Here is a 26,357-nt window from a genome sequence, read left to right on the forward strand (position 1 = left end):
GTCAATATGATACATAGCAAAATCAAACAAACAAACACACACAAATAGGCTTTAAAACAAGGGAGTTTTGTTTTATACCAGTAATTAACCTCACTTGAGCTTCATTTTATTTTGTTATTTATGTATATATGTATGTAAAATAGGGATAATAAAATTAGTTAACAGGATTACTGTGACAATTAAGTTAGATATCATTAAAATAAGAGGTTTCTATCCTAGCTCTTCAAAAATTACATATCCTTTCCCTTGTATTTTATGCATCTCTTTCCTGAAGGACATGCCATTACTTAAAAGATAAAATTCAAAAAGTGGAATTCATATATACTGAATTTGTTCCTTATATAAAGCAGTTCTAAGAAACGTTAGAAAATGAATATGAAAGAATTATACAAAATTTTATGATATCAATTTCTTTCATCCCACATTATCTCAATTTATTAAAAATTAAGCTTAGGAACAAATATCTTTGTGCTACTAAGATTCTGCTTCCTAATATTTCTATTTTAAATGGTTCAAAGATCAGACAGTCTAAGGGATTGAGAAACTTTTTCTTGATCCTCTGAGTACTTTATAGTTATAACTAAATTCCCAGGCATAGAATGCTTCATTCTTTCTGATCACTTACTCATCAAAGATCTGATATTTGTAAAGCCCTTTAAAAACTACTGCTGGGCACAAAGGCATCACATGATCAGAGGCATTGAAACACAGAGAAAACATATGCTTCATACTAGAAAAACAACTGTGACGCAGCCTGAACTTACCGGACTTATGTCACTATGAAAGAAGAGATGAGGCAAATGCCCTGCATTCAACTCATTTTGCAAGTAGTTCTGAGGAAGGAGAGACTCTGGAAAAATTTGCTGGTTTTCCTCAGAAGCAAGAACTTCCACCTATGCCATGTTATACACAACTTTAACTGTGTCTTTCTAATCGTATGACTACAAAACCATCCTGATTCCCTTCTTTCACCCTGTCAAGAGATGATAGTTGTTTTTTTTTTTTTTAAATAAACTAGGAATGTACGGAGCTGACAGCTTTCAGATAGATTTTCATACCAACTGTATGTTCAATTCACTGAGGTATAATCATTAAATGTAAAGCCCAAAGAAGGCCATCTTCTACAAAGGGTGAGCTGAGGACATCAGGGCTCTGTCAGAAAGACAGAAAAAAGGAAAGATTTTCTTTGATCTGATAGCCTAGACCCTACCTCAGTCAGCCTATGTGTCTACATTGCAGGTTGATGGCTTAGAATCTTTTCAGCCAAGAGTTGTGTTAGCAGCCTTATTTTCTTAATGAAAGTCATATTTTTCTTTTAGTATCTAAATTAAGAAAAATTATGAGACTCTGTCAGCTATAAGCTTTATTTTATTAGATTCCTTAAGATATATGTGATTATTTTCCTTTCCTTTTTTGGATTACAAATACAATATGTACTCATAGAAATATGAAGAGAAAAACTAAAGAGTTCCATCATGCTTTAAAACATATTTAAATTATGCAAAAATATTTAAAAAATAATTAATTGGTAGAAGTCAAAAAGAAAGAAAGGGTAGAAGGATGGGGGAGAGGAAGAAAGAAAAGAAGGAAAAAAGGCAGAAAGGGAAATCCTGAATTCCAGACATGAATAGAGAATCAAAAGCTTGTATGGTCATTTATCAATCTGTTGCACTTAGTGCCCATGAAAACAATAATCCAGATAGGAACTTAAAGCTAAGAGACAAGGTTTCCACACCTATGTAGGGCAGAGATTTGGCCTTAAGCCTCTAAAAGAAGGAGAGATGAAACTTTGCAGTCAGCAGTGTGAAAAGGTTGCCCCTCAGGGACAGGCTGGATGGGACTTCATACCCCCTGGTTCAGGGAAATTGCAAAGATGATTAATAATTATGGATGAGTGAAATTTTTACAGAATTATAGAACATTAGTTCTCAATTTAAGAAGCACAGTGAGCTGCAAACAGAGCAAGTAAAATAGACTTCCAAAAGTATTACAGTAAAACAAAAGAAAACCAAATAAAAACACAAATCTTAAAAAAGAACCTGGTAGAAAAAAACAGATTAATTTTTTTAAAAAGTTAGCTAATTATTAAGTACAGAAGACAATACAAAGACATATGCAAAATACTAACAGAAAAGAGTCTCCAAACATACAGTTTCATAGTTTAATATATTATGAGGTAAGAATGAAATTAAATACAGACGCTTGGAAGGAAACACTGAGAAGATTTACCATTCACAGCTTCCCAGTGAAAGAGTGACTAAACCAAGTACTCATTGTGGAGAACAAAAAAATCCAGAAAAATGGAATGGTGAGCAAATACAACTGGGTAAAAGATATAGGAAATTATAAATATACTGACCATAATATCAGTAACAATATCAAGTAGTTTGAGTGGTTTAAAAATGAGGTAGAACTATAGTATAAAATAACAAACAATATGGACTTTAAAATATAAGTTTTATTAAGGATAAAGAGATATCACTTAAAGATTGGAAGACTAATTCATTTATTAGAAAGCTAATTTTTTTCTTGAATTTGTATATACCGGTTCATTGCCCCAAATAAGATTCCAAATGTAGAGGTACCTAAATATTGAAATAGAAGAAAAGAAAACAGAAATTATTAATCAAAATAAATCTGTATCTTTATTATTATCCGTTAAAATAGACTTCAAGCCCCAAAGACTTAGTAAGGATAAAACTATTGTTGATAATAAAAAGAAGAGTCCCCTACCATATGAATTCAAGGCTATTCATTTCCATTTAAAACTATCTTATTTGAGTAACATAAATTTTTTTTTGTAATTTTATTTTCTTTTTCAGTGTTCCAAGATTCTTTGTTTTTGCACCACACCCAGTGCTCCATGAAATACATGCCTCCTTAATACCCACCACCAGGCTCACCAAACCTTCCATCCCCTCCCCTCCAATACCCTCAGTTTGTTTCTCAGAGTCCACAGTCTCATGGTTTGTATCCCCCTCCGATTTCCCCCAGCTCACTTATCCTCTCCATCTCCCAATGTCCTCCGTGTTATTCCTTATGCTCCACAAGTAAGTGAAACCAGATGATAATTGACTCTCTCTGCTTGACTTATTTCACTCAGCATAATCTATCTCCTCCATTCTACCATACACAAAGATAAACTCAAAATGGATAAAAGACCTCAACGTGAGGCAGGGGTCTATCAAAATCCTAGAGGAGAACATAGGCAGTAACCTCTTTGACATCGGCCACAGCAACTTCTTTCAAGACACGTCTCCAAAGACAAAGGAAACAAAAGCAAAAATGAACTTTTAGGACTTCATCAAGATCAAAAGCTTCTGCACTGCAAAGGAAAACAGTCAACAAAACAAAGAGGCGACTCAAGGAATGGGAGAAGATATTCACAAATAGCACTACAGACAAAGGGCTGATATACAAGATCTATAAAGAACTCCTCAAACTCAACATACTTACAGAACAGATAATCACATCAAAAAATGGGCAGAAGACATAAACAGACACGTCTCCAAAGAAGACTTACAAATGAGTAACATAAATTTTAATTATAGCACTTACGTTAATTCTAAATCTTTATAGCAATATACAAATTCTCTGTACTTTTTTTTAAAGATTTATTTACTTATTTGAGAGAGAGAGATCGAGCATGTGCCCATGGGCAGGGGGGTGGCAGGTGCAGAGGGAGAGACAGACTCTTCTACCTGAAAAGGTGATTCAACAACAGACATTTACTGACGTCTGCTTGTTTGGGTATTGGTTTATTTTAATCCTCTCTCTCAGTCATAATTCTTAGCTCATAAACCATCAGTGGCCATTTAATGATGGTGTGAATTTTTGTCTTTAACCATGTCCTTCTAAGTATTTTGGTCATAAGTTTAAGAGGCTGTGTCTGAAGCTTGCTAGCCGAGTACCACTTTAATGAGAAGTCTAAGTTGTCACTTAACAGAATTGGCCACTCCAAGTGAAATTCTCTTGTATGCTTCCTTATGAAAACTCTCTAAATCTCCAGTAGGGAAAATGATTTGGGGTATTTGTCCATGTAACATATTGATTTTTTATCCATTGTACTCCAGATTCTGTGCCTGGCCCTAGGGAAATAATTATTAGTATGATATCACTTCACCTCCCAAAGGGATAGAAATCTAATGTAAAGATAGCCATGAAACACACAAATCTGGTGCAAGTGGAAGACGCTATGACAGTGGCAAACACAGAGTAGCCTTGCTTACACCAACATAGGATTACTTGGAAGGAATAACCAAGGTCAAGCATGGATAGATGGTTCTGGGTAAGACAAAAGTCTCCAATGTACATTTTTTTAAAGTTTGATATGAATGTGTTTTCCAATTTATCTTTAATAATTTTATTGAGATACAATTCACATACCACACAATTCACCTAAACTGTACTTTGTTGGTTTTTAATATATTCACAAATAGATGCAAGCATCCTCACAATTTTAGAACATTTTTGTCACATCCAAAAGAAACCCCTTACCCTTTACCTATTATTCTCCTATACAGTCCCCTCTACTCTCTGCCTTACACAAACATTAATATACATCCTGTTTCTGTAGATTTTCCTATTTTTAACTTTTGAGTAAGTATGTGCTCTTTTGTGACTATTTTCACTTAGCATAATGTTTTCACTAAACATAGAGTTACCATGTGACCCAGCAATGTTACTCCTAGGGATAGGGAAGGAGAAATGAAAACATGTGTTCACACAAAGTCATGTATGAGAACATTTACAACATTATTCATAATAGTATAAAAAGGTGAGAAAAACCCCATATGTCCATCAAAAAATGAATGCATATCCCTATATTGCAGTAGTATTCAGCCATAAAAAGGAATGGTGTACTGATACATAGGTAGTTGTCTTGTCTCAAGCTTCTTTTCCTGTGTTCTGAGATGGTGAGAATGAGAGACACAAAACAGGTTAGGATTACCATCATCACCAACTCCTGCTGCTCTGCATTGCATTGTTACCAGGGCTTACTGAATGAAATTTCTGGACCCAATTCCTATCTGACAATCTCAACCAGGAAATAGCATCAGGTTCTACAGTTGACTGCAAGACTACCACTGTGCCCCTGCCACCCCCTTGCCACTCCAGATGTCAGTAGCTAGCCCAAGCTCTTCCCTGGCTTCTGACTGACTGGTTAAAAGCTAGAGGCTCCAAGGATCCCTTCCAATTTGGGAGGCCAATGGAAACACCAGGTTGTTACCTGTACTTTGGACCAAACTGGCTATCAGTCAGTGGTTCCTACAACCTCCTCCTCCCATTCAATTAATTTGCTAGAGCTGTTCCCAGAACTCAGAGAAACATTGTACTTAGTAGATCACCGGTTTATTATAAAAGGGTATAACTCAGGGAAAGCCAGATAGAAGAGATGTGAAGGGCAAGGTGTGAGAAAAGATGCAGAACTTCTGTGCCCTCCCCAGGCACCCCACTCTCCCAAAACATCCATGTCTTCACCAACTCAGAAGCTCTCTGAAACCTATTCTTTCTGGTTTTTACGGAGGCTTCATTACATAAGCATAATTGATTAAATCATTGGCCATTGAGGAAGCATTTGACCTTCAGCTTCTCTCCCTCTCCTTGGAGGTCAGGGGGTGGGACTGAAATATTTGACCCTCTAATCACATGGTTGGCTCCTCTGGTGACCAGCCACCATCTTTAGGTCCATAAGTCACCTCATTAATATAATTAATATAATAACTTTAAATCTTCATCACTTCAGAAATTCCAGGGGGCTTAGGAGCCGGAACCACAGAAAAAGACCAAATATATATTTCTTATAAGTCACAATATTGCACACACTCTCCCTCATTCTCCTTCCAAAATCTTCCCACAAGTCACTCAGATCAGAGACCTGTCTGAGAAAATATAAAGTTATGGAACTGGCCTTGATTTAGATTATTTTACCATTCAGAAATTCACCAGGTTGAGGAGAAATTTAAAAAAGAAAAGAAAAGAAAAAACAACTCAAGAGTATAGCAACTTTCATTCAAAGGAGGAAACAAAATCTCTTCATTTGAACTAGCTGAGCATAAATCCTTCCCACCCCGCTACCATGAGAGGTACTATGGGGATTGTTGGGGGAGGTCATCTAGAGGACATGACCGCTGGTTGACTTGCAGCAGGACTTCACTTCTCCCCCTCCACAGCACTTGGAACGGATGTTCTGCTCACAGTTCCCACAGCCAGAGTCATTCGAGGGATGTAGTCTTGAGAGGGTAATGTGTTATTGAGACCGTCCTGATGGTACACATGACTTAACCTCATCAGTGTGTCTCTATAAACTCTTAAGACTCAGGCACTCAGGTGGAGTGATCAACTTATCTTGTTACTGCCCAAGAGATGCCTCATAAATTTCCTTGCTCATGATGCCTGCTTCCTCCTAATCTGGAGTGGTCTGCCTCTTTCTTCTGTCTCTCCTTGTTCTCTATGGGGGCCAGTGGAGAACCAACAGGGATATAGTAAAGAGAAAAACAACTGCAGTCATTGCTGTGTGGACAATAAATTCTTTCTCCTTGTTCAGCTGTTACCAGTGTTTCAAGGTGTTCAAGATTTAGGTTACACTGTATCTTTCTCAGCACCACAGCACAGATTATCACTACTATGACACTGTGTTTCTATGTTCTGTTTTTGTCTCTCTGTGTCTCTCTCTTATACTTCTTGGAAAAATGTTTATGCTTATTCAGGTTTAAGAAAGAATTTCCTTTAAGAAATAATTTTCTTAAGATTTGGTGTCCATTTCCAAGAGCTGAATGACTCATTTCTTATTCACCCAAATCTCAGTTTTGTGTATGTTTCATTTTGTATAAACTTCCCATATTTTGAAGTACAGACTCTTTTTGGACCAGTATAGGAACTTAAAGATAATTTCCCCTCATGCTACCCACTCATCTTATAGAGCAGGAAAATAAGGACAAAAGAGGTGTAATGAAACAGCCAAGATTACATGTAGAAGCAGAACAAGCATCAGAAACAAGTCTTCCTGACCCTTATTTAATGCTCTTTATTTTTTATTATTTTTAAGTCTTTGTTTAATTTCCAGTTAGTTAACGTACTGTGTAATGTTAGTTTCAGGTGTACAATTTAATACTCTTTAAACTCTCCACCCCCCCCCCCACCATCTGTGGTGAGAAATTTGGAAGTCTTTAAGATATGAAGCCTTTGAAAATTGCCTGTCTCTCAAACCAAGAGCAACTTCTCCATGAATCTTTTGCGAGCCACCCCAGAGCCCGTGCCATTGTGAGATTGTGTCCCATCCCCATTTCTTTCTCCCTCAAACCCATTAATGATAATTACCTTAGTGTGGCGGCTATCCATGCAGTCTTTTTACCTCTTTCCAGAGACCTCTCTCCTCACTACCAGATGTTGTTCGGGCCACAGTTTGATTCCATGTGCAGTGACCACCGCGTTGCCGCTCTCAGCAAGTTTGTGGGACTCTGGACTGCAAGTCAGAGTATAATTTTCAAGTGACAAAAAAAAAAAAAAAAGAACATTGTTGAATACCAGGATCCTCCAGATACCCTTTTCTTTTTAGTTACTACCCTTTCACTGGTACTTACTGTGAAAACACTCTACTCAAGCCAGCCTTTATTTATTAGATATAGGTATCTGCTAAAGGCTTGGGAGAACAAGAGGGGCTCCTGGGTGGTTCAGTTGGTTGGGCAACTGACTCTTGGTTTTGGCTCAAGACATGATATCAGGGTCATGGGATCAAGCCCGGCACAGAACCCTGCACTGGGCTCTGTGCCCAGTGTGGAGTCTGTTTGGGATTCTCTCTCCCTCTCCTTCTACCCTTCCCCTCACTCTCTCTCTCTGAGTAAATAAAGAAAATGTTAGAAAAAATAACATAAAAGCTCAAGGAAACAAGAAACACATTGAAGAGGTATTTGACGGGAAGAGAGAGGGAATAAAAGCCTCTTCTCAAACTAATAGAAAATATAACCCTACTTTAGTTCAGTGATAAAATAACATTTATATCTGAATGCAGACTTGTCTGTAGGACAATCATCTGCAGGTACAGATATTTAGGCTTCATTTTCAAAGTGTCTCATTCAGGAGAACCAGGGAGAAATCAGGACATTTTATTTATTTTTATTTTTTTATTTTAAAGATTTCATCTATTTATTTGACACACACAGAGAGAGAGACAGTGAGAGAGGGAATACAAGCAGGGGGAGTGGGAGAGGGAGAAGCAGGCTTCCCGCTGAGGAGGGAGCCCAACACGGGGCTAGATCCCAGGACCCCGGGATCCTGACCTAAGCCAAAGGTAGACACCCAATGACTGAGGCACCCAGGTGCCTCAGGAAATTTTAATTTTGAAAATTTCCCCAGATGACTCTCATACTGGTTTGAAACCAGATTTGATTTCTCTCATCAATATTTTATAGTTTGGGGCATACAAGTTTTGTGTGTGTCTTGCACATATTATGTTCCATTTATGCCTTTTGATACAATTACAAATGGTACCATTTAATTAATTTCATTTTTCAAACTATATAAATATTGAATTAATATTTTTGTGCATCTTTGGAATTTTCTGTACATTCAGTAATGTCATGTGGCAGGGGGGGAAGCATGGTTTTTTTAGAGAGGGAGAGGGACGGAGAGAATCTTAAGCAGGCTCCACACCTGGCTGGTGAACCTGAGGCAGGACTCAATCTCATGACCCCAAGATCATGACCTAAGCTGAAATCAAGAGTTGGAAGCTTAATCAACTGAGCAGTTTCATGTCTTCCTTTCCAATCTATGTCTTAATCTCTTTCACCATTGTACTGAACTGACTAGGATATGCAGTATGCTCTTGAATATGAGTGGTTAGAAGAGATGTCATTGCCCTGTTTCTGATCTTAGGGGGAAATAAAGTATTATTTTAGCTATAGGATTTTTGTAAATACCGTTTATTAGTTTGTGGAAGTTTCCGTCTATTCCTAGATATTGGAAAAAATTTTCAGCGGCAGGATGTTGTTCATGAACACATATTGAATTTTGTCAAATAACTTATTTTTGCATCTATTTAAATGATCATATAATTTTTCTTTTTAATTGGTGTGTGTGGTGAATTTTAATATTGATTTTTGAAATTTGATTAATTTATGGGATAAGCTATTCCTGAGATAAACTCCATTTGGCACATTTTACTATATGTATGTATGTGTGTATGTTGTTTGTGTGTGTGTGTGTATATAGTTTTTATATATATTGTATTTGATATGCTTATATTTTCCTAGGAATTTTTGCATCCTGTAATCTAAATATGAGAGTAGAGTTTATAGGTTAAATGTTTTAAAATAAGGAGAAGATTGAGAGATTAAGTTGAGCTCTGGACTAAATTCTGGCCCAGAATGTGGGATATGATTCATTCTAAACCATTGCTGTTCATTTTAATAATAATTAAATTAAAATTTTTAATTTAAAATTTAATTTAAAAATCTAATTTAAAATTTAATTAAAATTAATTTTTAAATGTAATTAATAATTAATTTTTAAAACTTTAATAATTAAATTAAATTAATAAAAATTCCTTGCACTGATTATCAATTTACACTGTGACATCCTTCATAAGCATTACTTCACAAGATAACTTATGGGGGAATATTCTTTTTTATTTTTCAGACATAGGAACTGAAATTTGAGATGAAGTAACTTGCTCAAGTTCTCACCATTTATGAAATTTAACTGATAACTAGAGGACTGCACTTTAGTATACCAGTCATTTTGGAATATAACATTTTTAACTTTGAATCAGTGTTCTTAACATTACCCTGCCTTCTTACAAACACTTTGGCTTGTAAGTTGGCATAGATGATTTATTTTTGTGCTCCTTGATACCCTATTCTGTATTCTTCTCTTTTCTCCTTTGCATGTTCAATCCTGTTCAATCCTGAAACCTTAAATATTTGGGGTCTGCATGACCTATTTACTAATCCTCCTCACACAAACCAATACATCTCAAACATCACAGCTACTAGGACTTTCATTCATGGCACTGTTTTTGGTTTTTTAGTTTCTTTATTTTTTCCTAATTAATGGCATCTTAAAGAAATATATTTCTCTATATCTAAAACACTACAGTGCATTATCTGTAGCACCGTTAGCTTATGTACTGCCAGGAGAGAAATTTGTTATTGCAAATTATGGTATGCTGCCTTCTATTACCACATTCATTATAATTCTAATAGTAACAATGTTAAAATGTGAGAAAAAAAAAGGCTGCTTTGGTTATCTGTTGCTGCATAATGATCCACTCCCAAATTTAGTGGCTTAATATAAAAATTTACTGATAGTTTTCATGGTTCTGTGGGTTGACTGGGCTCAACTGAGTCATCCTTTCTTGGATTTTCTCAAATAACTACATTCAAAAGAGAATTTTGACTATAGTAATTCAAGACATCACTGGGATGGATGTCCCAGATGGCTCATTCACATGGATGGCAGTTGATGTTGACTGTTGGATGGAAGCTTAGCTGGACCTGTTGAATAGACTGCTCATACATAACTTCTCCACATGGCAGGTACTTCTCACAACACAGAAACTGGGTTCAAAAAGGGAGTATTCCAAAGTGTGTCCCAGAAAAACAAAGTAGGTGCTCCCAACCTAATTAAGGGCCAGGTCTGTAACTAGACTACTGTTGTTTCACTTACAAACATTTGGTTAAAAAAAAAAAAGTCTTAGGGCTTCCCTGATTCCAATGAATAGAGAAATAGACTTTCTATCTTGTTGGAGGGTTAGCAAGTACAAGGATATTGCAAATATGAATATGCTTCTGCGAGTTCAAGAAAAAATTTGAGAATGTGCATTCAACTTGTTAATTATATTTGCTTCTGGCTATATAGGATTGAGAAGGGTGACTTTAACTTTTTTATAGAACTAAAATATAAATGTTGGAATTATAGCATCACTTTTAACATGATTTCCAAATATATTTTAAACAATATTAAAGAAATATGTTCTGAATTAATGTTGGCTAGCTGTCTTCCCTCAATTTCTCCATGATTCCTCAAGAAATGAAAGTGAATATTACTGTTGAAATCATAGCTTGTCTGAATATTCCACAATTCTTTGTTTTTCTAAAAAATTGTTTTAGAAAACCTTTGTCACATTTTTAATCCTCACAGTTCCACAAAAACCAACCCTTCAAAGAAGTAAAATTTAGTAACTTCTTTCTTCAAAACCCAGTGCCCACATTTTTGGCAAAGGAGTAAGTCTTGGAAAGGTAAGAGAAGACAACTGGAGAAGTTAAGACCAGAAAACTGTGCTCTTCATCCTTTGTATTATATAAATTGACATAATGATGGAAAAATGAAAGGATGGGAGGATTCCAATGGTATTTTTTTATCTATTTCAACATATCAAATCTTTATGAAATCTTCTCATCAGTTCGACTTTGACTCGGCAAGGCCATGTATCAAGAAAAGATACTAAAAGCAAATGGCTTCCATTTCTTTCTATATGATTTTTTTTTCACCCCAGGATGTCCCTCCTCCCTTCAAAAAGGCCACATCTACTGAAAGGGGGGGATGGTGTGGGTATTTACAACAGAAATATAATTGATTCTCAGAGGAATAAACATGATTATGATGGTAATCAATATAGGGACACTATAGCATCAATAATTGATACGAAGTCAACTCTAATTGTTCATCTTATTTTTAGTAAAATCTCATTAGGCGAAAGAATTGCAAATTGGAATGGAGGCTTTTGAAGATTTTAAAATGAAGTCTGGGGGTTTAAAGATTGATATACCCCAAATCTATCAGAGAGGAATTTACGATTACCCTGTGCATGTTGTTTTCTTTATTTATTACAGTGCTTTCTCCTTGGGCTATCCTATTTTCTGAACTTCTATTCAAGTATGCTATAAGAATAGGTACTGGAACAATGAGAAATCAAATTTGCCATCTTTATAGTTAATTTCCCCTTTCCTGATTTTCTCCCTCCTTGTCCATGAAACTTTTTGCAGATTAGATTGACACTGAGTAAGGTGTATTCAGAGTTTGAGCCTGAAATCTGTTATGACAGGTAATAAATCACCTGAAAATTCTTTTTGAAGTATTTGAGGAGGTGTCAAAATCACTCTTATTGCAAATTGATGACAGGGATTATTTTTCCCCTCAGATGACAAGAGCTTTCACAGTCACACCAACGGTAGGGTGGTTACTGAACTAATGACCCAGTTCTAATCAAATGCCTATAATATCTCTTGTCATCTGTTCTGTGGTCATGAAGAGGTCGGAATGCTGAAGGTGTTATTTGGGATTTTGTTTTTTAAGATTTTTCTTATGTATTTAAGAGAGAGCATGAGCAGGAGGAGGGGCTAAGGAAGAAGCAGACTCCCTGCTGAGCAAGGAGCCTGATGCGGGGCTTGATCCCAAGACCCCAAGATCATGACCTAAACCCAAATCAGATGCTTAACTGACTGAGCCACCCCAGTGTCCCAGATTTGTGATTTTTTAAAATTTTATTTAAATTCCAGCTATTTAACATACAGTGTAATTTAGTTTCAGGTGTACAATATATTGACTCAACACTTCCATACAAAACCCCAATGATCATTAAAAGTGTACTCCTTAATCCCTTTGACAAAGAACCACATGTTTTTATAGTGATATACCAGATATGCAGGGGTTGTTTTTCTTTCTCCTGTTTTTTTTTTTTAATATTTTATTTACTTATTTGACAGAGATTACAAGTGGGTGGAGAGGCAGGCAGAGAGAGAGGAAGGGAAGCAGGCTCCCTGCTGAGCAGAGATCCCGATGCCAGGCTTGATCCCAGGATCCTGGGATCATGACTGAGCTGAAGGCAGAGGCTTTAACCCCCTGAGCCACCCAGGTGTCCCTCTTATGCCTGATTTTTATTTAAATCCAGTTAGCTAAGATACAGTGTAATATTAGTTTTAGGTGTGCAATTTAGTAATTCAGACATTACATACACCACCCAGTGCTCCTCACAAGTAAAATCCTTAATCCCCATCACCTGTTTAACCCATCCCTCCACCCACTTCCCCTCCAGTAGCCCCCAGTTTGTTCTCTATACTTAAGAGTCCGTTTCCTGGTTTGCCTCTCTTTTTTGCCCCTCAATATTCATCTGTTTTGTTTCTTAAATTCCACATATGAATGATATCATATGGTGTTTGTCTTTCTCTGACTGACTAATTTCCCTTAGCATAATACTCTCTAGCTCTATCCACATTGTTGCCAATGGCAAGATTTCATTCTTTTTTATGGTTGAGTAATATTCCACTGTATTTTTAAAAATTTTTTTTTCAGTGTTCCAAGATTCATTGTTTTAGCACCACACCCAGTGCTCCATGCAAGACATGCCCTCCTTAATACCCACCACCAAGCCCTCCTAACCCCCCCAACCTCTCCCCTCCAATACCCTCAGTTTGTTTCTCAGAGTCCAGTTTGTTTCTCCAGAGTCATGGTTTGTATCCCCCTAGCTTTTCCCCTAACTCACTTCTCCTCTCCATCTCCCAATGTCCTCCATGTTCTTCCTTATGCTCCACAAGTAAGTGAAACCATATGATAATTCATTCTCTCTGCTTGATTTATTTCACTCAGCATAATCTCTTCCAGTCCCATCCATGTTGCTACAAAAGTTGTGTATTCATCCTTTCTGATGGAGGCATAATATTCCATTGTATATATGAACCACATCTTCTTTATCCATCCTTTTGTTGAAGGGCATCCTGGCTCTCTCCACAGTTTGGCGACCATGACCATTGCTGCTATCAACATTGGGATACAGATGGCCCTTCTTTTCACTACATCCGTATCTTTGGGGTAAATACCCAGTAGTGCAATTGCAGGGTCATAGCATAGCTCTATTTTTAACTTCTTAAGGAATCTTTTCCATAGTGGCTGCACCAACTTACATTCCCACCATGTGATTCTTTTTTTTTTTTTTTTTGCTTTTTTATGTGCACTATGGTATTTCTTTTTTTTTAAATTAATTTTATTTTTTTATAAACATATAATATATTTTTATCCCCAGGGGTACAGGTCTGTGAATCACCAGGTTTACACACTTCACAGCACTCACCATAGCACATACCCTCCCCAGTGTCCATAATCCCACCCCCCTCCCAACCCCCCTCCCCCCATCAACCCTCAGTTTGTTTTGTGAGATTAAGAGTCACTTATGGTTTGTCTCCTTCCCAATCCCATCTTGTTTCATTTACTCTTCTCCTACCCCCTTAACCCCCCATGTTGCATCTCCTCTCCCTCATATCAGGGAGATCATATGATAGTTGTCTTTCTCCGATTGACTTATTTCGCTAAGCATGATACCCTCTAGTTCCATCCACGTCGTCGCAAATGGCAAGATTTCATTTCTTTTGATGGCTGCATAGTATTCCATTGTGTATATATACCACCTCTTCTTTATCCATTCGTCTGTTGATGGACATCTAGGTTCTTTCCATAGTGTGGCTATTGTAGACATTGCTGCTATAAACATTCGGGTGCACGTGCCCCTTCGGATCACTACGTTTGTATCTTTAGGGTAAATACCCAGCAGTGCAATTGCTGGGTCATGGGGTAGTTCTATTTTCAACATTTTGAGGAACCTCCATGCTGTTTTCCAGAGTGGTTGCACCAGCTTGCATTCCCACCAACAGTGTAGGAGGGTTCCCCTTTCTCCGCATCCTCGTCAGCATCTGTCATTTCCTGACTTGTTAATTTTAGCCATTCTGACTGGTGTGAGGTGATATCTCATTGTGGTTTTGATTTGTATTTCCCTGATGTCGAGTGATATGGAGCACTTTTTCATGTGTCTGTTGGCCATCTGGATGTCTTCTTTGCAGAAATGTCTGTTCATGTCCTCTGCCCATTTCTTGATTGGATTCTTTGTTCTTTGGGTGTTGAGTTTGTTAAGTTCTTTATAGATTTTGGACACTAGCCCTTTATCTGATAGGTCATTTGCAAATATCTTCTCCCATTCTGTCAGTTGTCTTTTGATTTTGTTAACTGTTTCCTTTGCTGTGCAAAAGCTTTTGATCTTGATAAAATCCCAATAGTTCATTTTTGCCCTTGCTTCCCTTGCCTTTGGTGATGTTCCTAGGATGATGTTGCTGTGGCTGAGGTCGAAGAGGTTGCTGCCTGTGTTCTCCTCAAGGATTTTGATGGATTCCTTTCTCACATTGAGATCCTTCATCCATTTTGAGTTTATTTTCGTGTGTGGTGTAAGGAAATGATCCAATTTCATTTTTCTGCATGTGGCTGTCCAATTTTCCCAACACCATTTATTGAAGAGGCTGTCTTTGTTCCATTGGACATTCTTTCCTGCTTTGAGAGACGTTATTTTCATTCACGCTTGCTCCCTTCTGCACAAGTGCAAGAATTCTTCCCAGTTCCAATCTTAGCTGGTCTTTCAGTGTTTAGTCAGATTTCTGTAAGACAGGCTTATAAGTCCATCAGGATAACAGAGTTTTCTTAGGGTAGAACTGTTCAGCATTTGTTAACATACAGTTTCATTCTTAGTGTTTTCCTTTCATCTATTTATTTTCTCTCCTTGGGAGGATATTTAAACTTTTACAGTTTTATTCACCTTTTTTTTTTTTAAAGCCAGTGACAGCTGCAATTACTAGGTGGTCTCCCACCCAAGTACTAGTGAGGCTGGACCCTGCTTAGCTTCTGAGATCAGAGGAGATCAGGCATGTTCAGGGTGGTATGGCTATAGGCGTAAATATCTATTTTTTAAGTACATATTCTTAAAAAAATTTATATATATATATATATATATATATATATATATATATATATATTTCCAAACCTTTATCTCCTAAATTATTTCTCCTTCTGTATTTTAGCTTTCCAAGAAAAAGAATCTGGGAGGTATTTGTAAAATTGTCCATTATTTCACTCTATCTACATTTAGACAAATAAACACTGAAGGGGAGCAGAATTATCATCTTAATATATGCTCCTTGAGCTGATTACTTTTTGAGAAACAAGAAAGAGCTCTGAAAACCAAGTAGAAGTTACCCTTTTATAAGCTACATTGACACTTATAAGGCAGATCTCCATTTGTGAGGGTTTCTCCTTCTCTCGTAACAGAAAAAGGAGAATAACTAAATCTCTCGAAACTCTTATCAGTGAAGAAGGCAAAGTCTAAAAGCTATGAGATAATCGTGCCTTTGTTTTGTTGTTGAAAACCAATCTCCTTGCTTGGTAGCCAAAATATAATGTGAAAATAGCATTTAGGATAAAGAGGAACAGTAGCTTTATTGCTTTGATGGGTAAAGGAGGCTGCAGATGGCTACAGCCTTCAAAAAATTCAAGCCATCCAGAGGAAGGGTTTAGGGGTGGGGGTTTATAGGGAAATAGAGAGTCTAGCTGATTTCAACAGGAATTGTGTACTGCTGCCAGCCTCATTGATCATGTCTTCAGGATGGTATCAGTTTCCTGAAACAAAGGCTGAGAAGGGAGGAGGGGAGTTTGTAGAAGAGAGGAAAAAGTTACTTAGTTTAAAATCGAGCTTCCCTACAGCATGAGTACAGCTGTTTTGATTTTTGTTCAACTTTATGCTTTTAAGGGGTTTCAGTTTATTGGGCTTTTCCTGATAGCTCTCATAACTGGCTTCCCCCACTTAAAAGTATTTTTATCTTTATCTGAAGGTAGTCTTTGTGGTGGTAGCTTGGTACATTTCAGAGTTACTCAATTTTCCTATGTCTCTACCATGTATAGAGGAGGTGTACACATTATTAAATTTCTGTTTGTTTTCTCCTATTAATCTTTTTATTATAGGGTGGGTCTCAGCCAAGAACCTAGTAGGGTAAGGGGAAAATTATGTTTCTTGTCCTGTAACATCTAAACAAGACTAACCCCAAAGTATTTCTGATTCATTTCCTTCTGCCTACATACACTGCTTCTTTCTCTTTAAAACTTCATAATCTCTTGAATGGACATTTGAAATGCTCTACACACCTTCACTTTCTCTTTGCTGCATTCAGTTCTCTAACGGATACTTTGGTAGATTAGTCTTTCAAAACACAGGCCTAAACATGTCATTCTTTTACCCATGGACTCTTTGCAATGGTTCTTTAAAGTGTGCTCCACTAAACATAAGCTCTATTTCTCCTTCAAATCATTATCATCATATGATAAATCAATGCCAACTTGTTTTGTCATTTCTCAAATGACAAAAGTGAAACTTGAGAGACAAAAGCCTGAGGTTGCTCTGAGACCTGAAAGTAGATCTAAAAATACTATAATCCAGATTTTTTTTTGCTTAACATGTGTCTATACTTATTTAAACTCAGACCTCTTCTAAATAAGTAAATTAACAAAAAACAAAAGCCATTGGTATCAGTTATGATAAATGGGTACCCATGAAATAAAAAGCAGTAACAATTAGAAGCAATTCAATTGTCAACCTGGATGGATATTAAAATCACCTGGACAGAAAGAGCAAGACAATGGAGGAGTAGGAGACCTAAATTTCATCTGGTCCCAGGAATTCAGCTAGATAGTGATCAAACCATTCTGAACACCTACAAACTCAACAGGAGATCGAAGAAAAGAATAGCAGCAATTCTATGAACAGAACAGCAACCACTTACTGGAAGGGAGGACATGTGGAGAAGTGATTCCGAGGCTATAAACAGGAAGATAGACCACAGGGGGAGGGGCCAGCTCCCAGCAAGTGGTGGAGTAGTGAGCACAAATTTAGAACTTTTAGAAGTCTGCTCCTCTGAGGGATGTTGCTCCAGTGGCTAAGCGGGGAGTGGAACACTTGTGGGGACAGTGTGATGTCAGGTCCCTCAGGGTCAGAGAAAGACCAGGGGTCCCTGAGTGCAGCAGAGTTCCCAGGTATCAGAGCCACATGCAGAAGATGAAGCTGGAGGCTTCTGGAGAAATTTGGACACAAACATGTATGTGTACAGGGAGAATTCCATGTGAATATGAAGATGGCTATCTGCAACGCAAGGAGAGTGGCCTGGAACAAATCTTCCCCCATAGCCTTCAGATGGAACTAATCCTGACAACATGCTGATTTCAGGTGTCCAGCCTCCAAAACTGTGAGAAATTTCTGTTGTTTAAGCCACTCAGCTTGGGTATTTTGTTACAGCAGCCCTAGCAAACCAATATACAAGTTTTTATTTGAACAAATGAGTTATCTAGATCTCTAAGAAGATATAAATGCATACTGCATAAAATATTAACATCTATTTATTATATTACTAATATAGCAAATTGTATATGTACAAATGTTATCCCCTTAAATTCCTCTTTCATGTGGAGGGAGCTCACTTATGCCAATATGTAGCCCTTTAATCAAAACCATTTGGGGACCTAATGTTAATGTTATCATTGGCATTGAATACACTTCTTTGCTGCCTCTTGGGTCATAGAACAAGACTCAAACACAAGCACAAATGTGGACATGTGCTCAAAACTGACCAATTATATTATTGCCTGAACCTAGCCATCACAGTCCATCTGGTCATGAAATGTATTTAAAAGTAAATGCCTCCAATAACAGGCTTCCATATTGGCAAAGAAGAATCCAAACTCTCACTCTTTGCAGATGATACGGTACTTTATGTGGAAAACCCAAAAGACTCCACTCCAAACCTGCTAGAACTCACACGGGAATTCAGTAAAGTGTCAGGATATAAAATCAATGCACAGAAATCAGTTGCATTTTTATACACCAACAGCAAGACAGAAGAAAGAGAAATTAAGGAATCAATCCCATTTACAACTGCACCCAAAACTATAAGATACCTAGGAATAAACCTAACCAAAGAGGCAAAGAATCTATACTCAGAAAACTACAGAATACTCATGAAAGAAATTGAGAAAGACACAAAGAAATGGAAAAACGTTCCATGCTCATGGATTGGAAGAACAAATATTGTGAAAATGTCTATGCTACATAGAGCAATCTACACATTTTAATGCAATCCCTATTAAAATACCATCAATTTTTTTCGAAGAAATGGAACGAATCATCCTAAAATTTATATGGAACCAGAAACCTGAATAGCCAGAGGGATATTGAAAAAGAAAGCCAAAGTTGGTGGCATCACAATTCCAGACTTCAAGCTCTATTACAAAGCTGCAGTCATCAAGACAGTATGGTACTGGCACAAAAACAGACACATAGATCAATGGAACAGAATAGAAAGCCCAGAAATAGACCCTCAACTCTGGTCAACTAACCTTTGACAAAGCAGGAAAGAATGTCCAATAGAAAAAAGACAGTCTCTTCAACAAATGGTATTGGGAAAATTGGACAGCCACATGCAGAAGATGAAGCTGGGCCATTTCCTTACACCACACATGAAAATAGACTCAAAATGGATGAAGGACCTCAATGTGAAAAAGGAATCCATCCAAATCCTTGAGGAGAACACAGGTAGCAACCTCTTCGACCTCAGCCACAGCAACTTCTTCCTAGAAACATCGCCAAAGGCAAGGGAAGCAAGAGCAAAAATGAACTATTGGGACTTCATCAAGATCAAAAGCTTTTGCGCAGCAAAGGAAACAGTCAACAAAACCAAAAGACAACTGACAGAATGGGAGAAGATATTCGCAAATGACATATCAGATAAAGGGCTAGTATCCAAAACCTATAAAGAACTTATCAAACTCAACACCCAAAGAACAAATAATCCAACCAAGAAATGGGCAGAAGACATGGACAGATATTTCTGCAAAGAAGACATACAGACACATGAAAAAGTGCTCCACGTCACTCGGCATCAGGGAAATACAAATCAAAACCACAATGAGTCAGAATGTCTGACACCAGTCAGAATGGCTAAAATTGACAAGTCAGGAGACAACAGATGTTGGAGAGGATGTGGAGACAGGGGAACCCCCCTACATTGTTAGTGGGAATGCAAGCTGGTGCAGCCACTCTGGGAAACAGCATGGAGGTTCCTCAAAAAGTTGAAAAAAGAGTTACCCTATGACCCAGCAATCACACTACTGGGTTTTACCCTAAAGATACAAATGTAGTGGTCTGAAGGGGCACCCACACTCGAATGTTTATAGAAGCAATGTCCACAATAGCCAAACTATGGAAAGAACCTAGATGTCCATCAACAGAGGAATGGATAAAGATGTCATATATATATATATATATATGTCATATATATATATATATATGTCATATATATATATATATATATATATATATATATATAATGGAATACTATGCAGCCATCAAAAGAAATGAAATCTTGCCATTTGCGATGACGTGGATGGAACTAGAGAGTACTATGCTAAGCAAAATAAGTCAATCGGAGAAAGATAATTATCATATGATCTCCCTGATATGAGGAAATTGAGAAACAGTATTGGGGGCTTGGGAGGTAGGGAAGGAATAAATGAAACAAGATGGGATCAGGAGGTAGACAAACCATAAGAGACTCTTATTCTCACAAGATAAACTGAGGGTTGCCAGGGGGAGGGGGTAGGGAGAGGGTGGTGGCGTTATGGACATTGCGGAAGGTGTGTGCTATGAAGTGTGTAAACCTGGCAATTGACAGACCTGTACCCCTAGGGCAAATAATACATATATGTTAATAAAAAATAGAAAATTTAAAAAAAACAATGTATTATTTGTTTCAGGGCTATAGGTCTGTGATTCATCAGTCTTACCCATTTCACAGCACTCATAATACCACATACCCTCCCCAATGTCCATCAGCCTGCCACCCCATCCCTCCCAGTCCCCTCAACTCCAGCAACCTCAGTTTGTTTCCTAAGATCAAGAGTCTCTCAAGGTTTGTCTTCCACTCTGGTTTTGTATTGTTTCATTTTTCCTTCCCTTCCCCCATGATCATCTGTCTTGTTTCTCAAATTCCTCAAATCAGTGAGATCATATGATAATTGTGCCTCTCTGATTGACTTATTTTGCTTAGCATAATACCCTGTAGTTCCATCCACATTGTTGTAAATGGCAAGATTTGGGCGGTTTTGATGACTGCATAATATTCCATAGTGTGTGTGTGTGTGTGTGTGTGTGTGTGTGTGTGTGTGTGTGTGTATTTCACATCTTCTTTATCTTCTTTATCCATTCATATGTTGATGGGGATCTAGGCGCTTTTCATTGTTTGGCTATTGTGGACATTGCTGCTATAAACACTGGGGTGCATATACCCTTTTGGATCACAACATTTGTATCTTGTAGTGATACATTTGTAGTGACACATTTGTATCACTACATACCATACTGGCTTGATGATGACAGCTTTGTAATAGAGCTTGAAGTCTGGAATTGTGATGTTGCCAACTTTGGCTTTCTTTTTCAATATTCCTCTGGCTATTTGAGGTCTTTTCTGGTTCCATATAAATTTTAGGATTATTTGTTCCATTTCTTTAGAAAAAATGGATAGGATTTTGATAGGGATTGCTTTAAATGTGTAGATTGCTTTAGGTAGCATAGACATTTTCACAATATTTTTCTTCCAATCCATGAGCATCGAATGTTTTTCCATTTCTTTCTGTCTTCCTCAATTTCTTTCATGAATAACTTTATAGTTTTCTGAGTATAGAGTCTTTGCCTCTTTGGTCAGGTTTATTCCTAGGTATCTTATTTTAATGAGGCCAGCATTACCTTGGTCCCAAAACCAGACAAAGATCCCACCAAAAAAGAGAATTACAGACCAATATCCTTGATGAATGCAGATGCAAAAATTCTCACCAAAGTACTAGCCAATAGGATCCAACAGTACATTACAAGGATTATTCAACACGACCAAGTGGGATTTATTCCAGGGCTGCAAGGTTGGTTCAACATCTGCAAATCAATCAATGTGATACAATACATTAATAAAAGAAAGAACAAGAACCATATGACACTCTCAATAGACGCTGAAAAGGCATTTGACAAAGTACAGCATCCTTTCTTGATCAAACTCTTCAAAGTGTAGGGATAGAGGGTACATACTTCAATATCATCAAAGCCATCTATGAAAAACCCACAGAGAATACATTATATGTTAATTTTTTAAAAATCACCTAGGGAGTTTTTTTTTTTTTTTAATGCTGATGCATAAATTTCACCAGAATCTCCAGCAATGGGATGCAGACACCAGTATATATACCTATGTTAAGTTCCCTATTCAATTCTAATCACAGAAAGGGTTGAGAAGCAAGAGTCTCCCTTGCTCCCCAGAGTGTGATCCTCCCACCAGCAGTAACAGTGTTATTCTCAGAGCTAGTTAGAAATGCAAAATCTCGGAGAAAGACAACTATCATATGATCTCCCTGATATGAGGAAGTGGAGATGCAACATGGGGGGGTTAAGGGGGTAGGAGAAGAATAAATGAAACAAGATGAGATTGGGAGGGAGGCAAACCATAAGTGACTCTTAATCTCACAAAACAAACTGAGGGTTGCTCGGGGGAGGGGGTTGGGAGAGGGGGGTGGGGTTATGGACATTGGGGAGGGTATGCGCTAGGGTGAGTGTTGTGAAGTGTGTAAACCTGGCGATTCACAGACCTGTACCCCTGGGGATAAAAATACATTATATGTTTATAAATATATAAAATATATATATAATATAATATATAAATATATAAATATATATATATAAATATATATATAATATATATAAATATAAATATATTTTATATTTATATATATATTTAATATAATATATATTATATTAATATAATATATATAATTTTATATATATTTATATTTATATTTATATATATTTAAATATTTATATTTATATATATTATATATAATATATACATTTTATATATTTATATTATTTATTTATATTATTATTATATATTATATATTAATATATATATAATATATATAATATAATATAAATATTATTATTTATATTTATTATATAAATATTATATAAATATATTTTATTATATTTATTATATAAATATTATATATATTATATGATATATATAATATAATATAAATATATAAAAAATGCAAAATCTGGGATGTGGTCTGGGATTCTGTATTTCTCAAGCAATTTCTGAAAGTAGTCCACGGGCTGTTACAGAGAAACACATTTAAGAAACATTGGATTAGGAAGATGTATGCAAATTTATAAAAAGATTCTCTGAGAAGAGATGGGATATTCAGAATTGACCACACTTAGCATAATACACTGGTACTTGTTTTTTTTTTGAGTTGTTGGCTTGTTTTTCATAGAATTTCTCTGATTAAAATGTTCCATGGAACACACTTTAGTAAATATTGGTATAACAATGTTTTTCAATGGAGAACTTTTGGCATTTTGGGTGTGGCACAGTGTTATTGACGGTTATTATTAAGAGCCTGTCCTAAGCATTTTGGGAAGTTTTGTATCCCAGAACCCTGTTCACTAAAAGCAGCACTTTCTGGTGATTTTGGTCATTGAAAATACACCCATAAATTACCAAACACTCTCAGGGAGGTAGTGCTTCCCCAGGTTATGAGCTATTTTATAGCTGGTCATTAGGCACAGAGATTATGGGAGATTAAATTTACCAATCAGATTTTCACTGTGAATCTGAGCCATGTTAACATTGGTCTAGATAATTTTTTGGTTGTCTTTGGACCATTATGTAAAACACTGATAACTCCTAATGTCATAGATTGGTTAAGTCCTCTTTCATAGCATTTCTAAGAGTCACTGAGACCCAAGGTTGTTGGAGGGTCCTCCCCTATGCAAAGATCACAGAACTTCATTCCTGATGGGGAGCATTGCACCAATGATGTGGATGGGATTGCCTGGACCAGAAAGACCTTGAGATCACATAAAGCTTAGTCTTCCATCCTCACCTTCCACATGTCTACCAGAGATTTTTTTCTTAAATCACAGATCAGATTATGTCATTCTCATACTGAAAAATCCTTTATTGATCTCCTATTGCTAAAGACTAAAGTCTAGATCCTTTGTGTGACATTTAAAAAGAGGCATAATATGTGAGCAAATTGCCTTTTCCATAGATAACTGTACACTCATGTTCACATGTTATTTAATTTCTCTGTCAATTCCAATAACATGAGCCTTTTCTGACTGAATTCTCTCTGTTTGCCAAATGAGCTATATACTTTATATCTCTAAGTTTTTGCTCTTATTACTTGGAATGCCCTTTTCTACTTGACTGCCTGATAAAAATCCTACTTAACTTTCAAATCATCTTTCAAATGTCACCTCCTCTGCAAAAAATTCCCCAACATTTCTGCTTCCCAGTCAGTTCTTTCTGCTCATGCCTTAAGACTCACTCCATCCATGACAGCAAACCACCTGGATTTTAATGAGTGCTGGGTATGGTGGCAGAGATCTTTCTACCTTCCCCATGTTCCCTTTGGGCTCTTTGAGGAGAGCAATTTATGCAAACTTTGTGTCCTCCAGCATCATGCTGAGAAGGCAGATTTCATTGTCTCTGAGGGGGTTTACTTGTCCCTGCTCATAGAGAAGAAACAGTTGTTAATCTAATTTATGGGACTGGCATGTAATGAGCAACATTGTTCCACTAGCTGTTGAGTTACTTTGTCTAAATATGAGGAAAAACACTCTACTCTTTTCCTTCTATTTCCTGTCTCACAGATGAGTAAGAAGACCGATGGAAAGATTATTCTGTTTCCGACTTCTTTGTGGTGAGAATGTTTGAGTCAGGGTCCTAAAACTGCCTTCTAAAGACAGAAATTTCAATCTCTCTCTTTTTCTCTTTGTCTGGTACCTCTGAGCCCCTCTGAGTGTGTTTTTCTCTTTGTCTTCTCTTTCTACTTGCCCATTTGTGTGTGTTGCTCTCTAACTCTATCTTCCTCCCTTTTTGCCCTGTGAGTAGTTGGTAAGTGTAGAAGGCCTGCTGGTAAAGTCAACTCCTCCCTTAGATGGGTGTTCCAGGCTACAAATATGGGTGGGTTGTAGAAGGATTCTATCAGACTTAAGTTTAAGCCACATTCTTCAAACTGCTTTTACCTTTAGAGACCTGTACTTTGGAGTTACTGAGCTCTTGCTTGACTGAGTAAAAGTTTTTCACTTTCATTTCATTTTCTTCATTGTAGGCTTTCCATTAGATGTAGAGAACTCTCTGACTTAATCTCCAGCACGTTGTGTTTTAGAGGGTGATGGTCATAGGCAGTGCTAGGAAAAAAGGATAAGAGCAGCTGTCTTGTGGTTATACTGATTCTGATTCTTTGGAAATGCAGAATAAATCAGAAAGGTTGGGTTTTCAGAAGGCAACTATCACAAAGGAAGGCAGGTTCCATTTAAGTATGACCATCTTAGGACGAGACCAAGAAAACTAAGATATTGGTGTTGGAAGACATCTGGGCTTGTTATAGGAAGACACCATAGGGGAAAAGGCAACCTCAGTAAAAGCTGGTGTCTAGATGTGACATTATTGCAAATTTTTAGGTTTTGAAAGAGTACAAGAGCATTTGAGACTCTTCACATGCTCTTCCTCTCTAATTCCCATCTCCCCAAATACCATCTGGATCTTTGTTGAGTTCTTTGTAATGACAGTCTGAACTACACTAAGTCCTAGTTGCTAGAAACACAATTTTGCTTAGCATGATTTGTGAAAGTACTATATTGTTTTTGCATTTTTTAGAGCGAAAGAACATGTGCAGTTGTAGAGCTGATTATGTGATATTCTTCTGGGTCCTACTGAATTTTGAATTATTTATAAAAGTGGACCTTCTTAGAGTAGGATTAATATAACTCTGAAGATGCTGAAGGAGCCACAGCTATGCAGAGGAATCCAGATATTACTTGAGAGAAATTCTTTGAGTTGAAACAGAGCATAGTAAGATATTAAATCATTCAAAACTTTTGATTTGGGTGTCTACAAAGGGTGGGTGATTTCATTTTGGGGATTTAACTTCTTACTGAGGACAGAAGTAATATTATTTAATTTTTTTTATTTTACAAAAACTGTATTGTTTTGAATAATCTTACACTGTCGAAGAACACATGCTGTCCTCCATGCCCTGGTGAGACAAACTGGGCTATGTGAGAAGGAAAATGGAAGATGGGAAATTAAATTGGAATAAAGTATAATTAATATTATTTCTTCACTTATTTTAGATTCCTCTGAACATAAACACTGTCTTGTCCTAGGAGAACAGAAAGTGTCAGTGGTAATAGAGATTAGGAAGTAACATGAGGAAGGTAAGTACAGATCACACATGATTTGTTTGCTAGTCTTTCTCCTTGATGGGCTTATAAATATGCCTGGTTGACCATGGATATTACAATGGCCCTTGGGATGAAAGAACAAAATCTGAGGAACATCAAAAGAAACCTCCTTTTTCTGATATTCTCCCTTTAGCTCCTTTAGAATTTCTGTAAGGGAATTTCTGTTTTACTACCCCATCTTTCCCTTCACTCACTCTTCACTGTAGCAATA

The 26,357-nt window shown here is 36.9% G+C and overlaps 1 protein-coding gene across 1 annotated transcript in view; it reads left to right on the top strand.

Annotated features, from left to right (window-relative positions):
• Positions 1–26,357, top strand: part of GRM5 (glutamate metabotropic receptor 5) — a 704,461-nt gene that overhangs the window by 82,285 nt on the left and 595,819 nt on the right. The window contains exon 4 of the mRNA XM_047692184.1: positions 26,036–26,119. The gene's annotated coding sequence lies outside the window, so the exon portion shown is untranslated. The remainder of the gene's footprint in view (positions 1–26,035; positions 26,120–26,357) is intronic.

Source organism: Lutra lutra, chromosome 10, assembly GCF_902655055.1.
Source record: "Lutra lutra chromosome 10, mLutLut1.2, whole genome shotgun sequence".
NCBI classification, from domain to species: domain Eukaryota; kingdom Metazoa; phylum Chordata; class Mammalia; order Carnivora; family Mustelidae; genus Lutra; species Lutra lutra.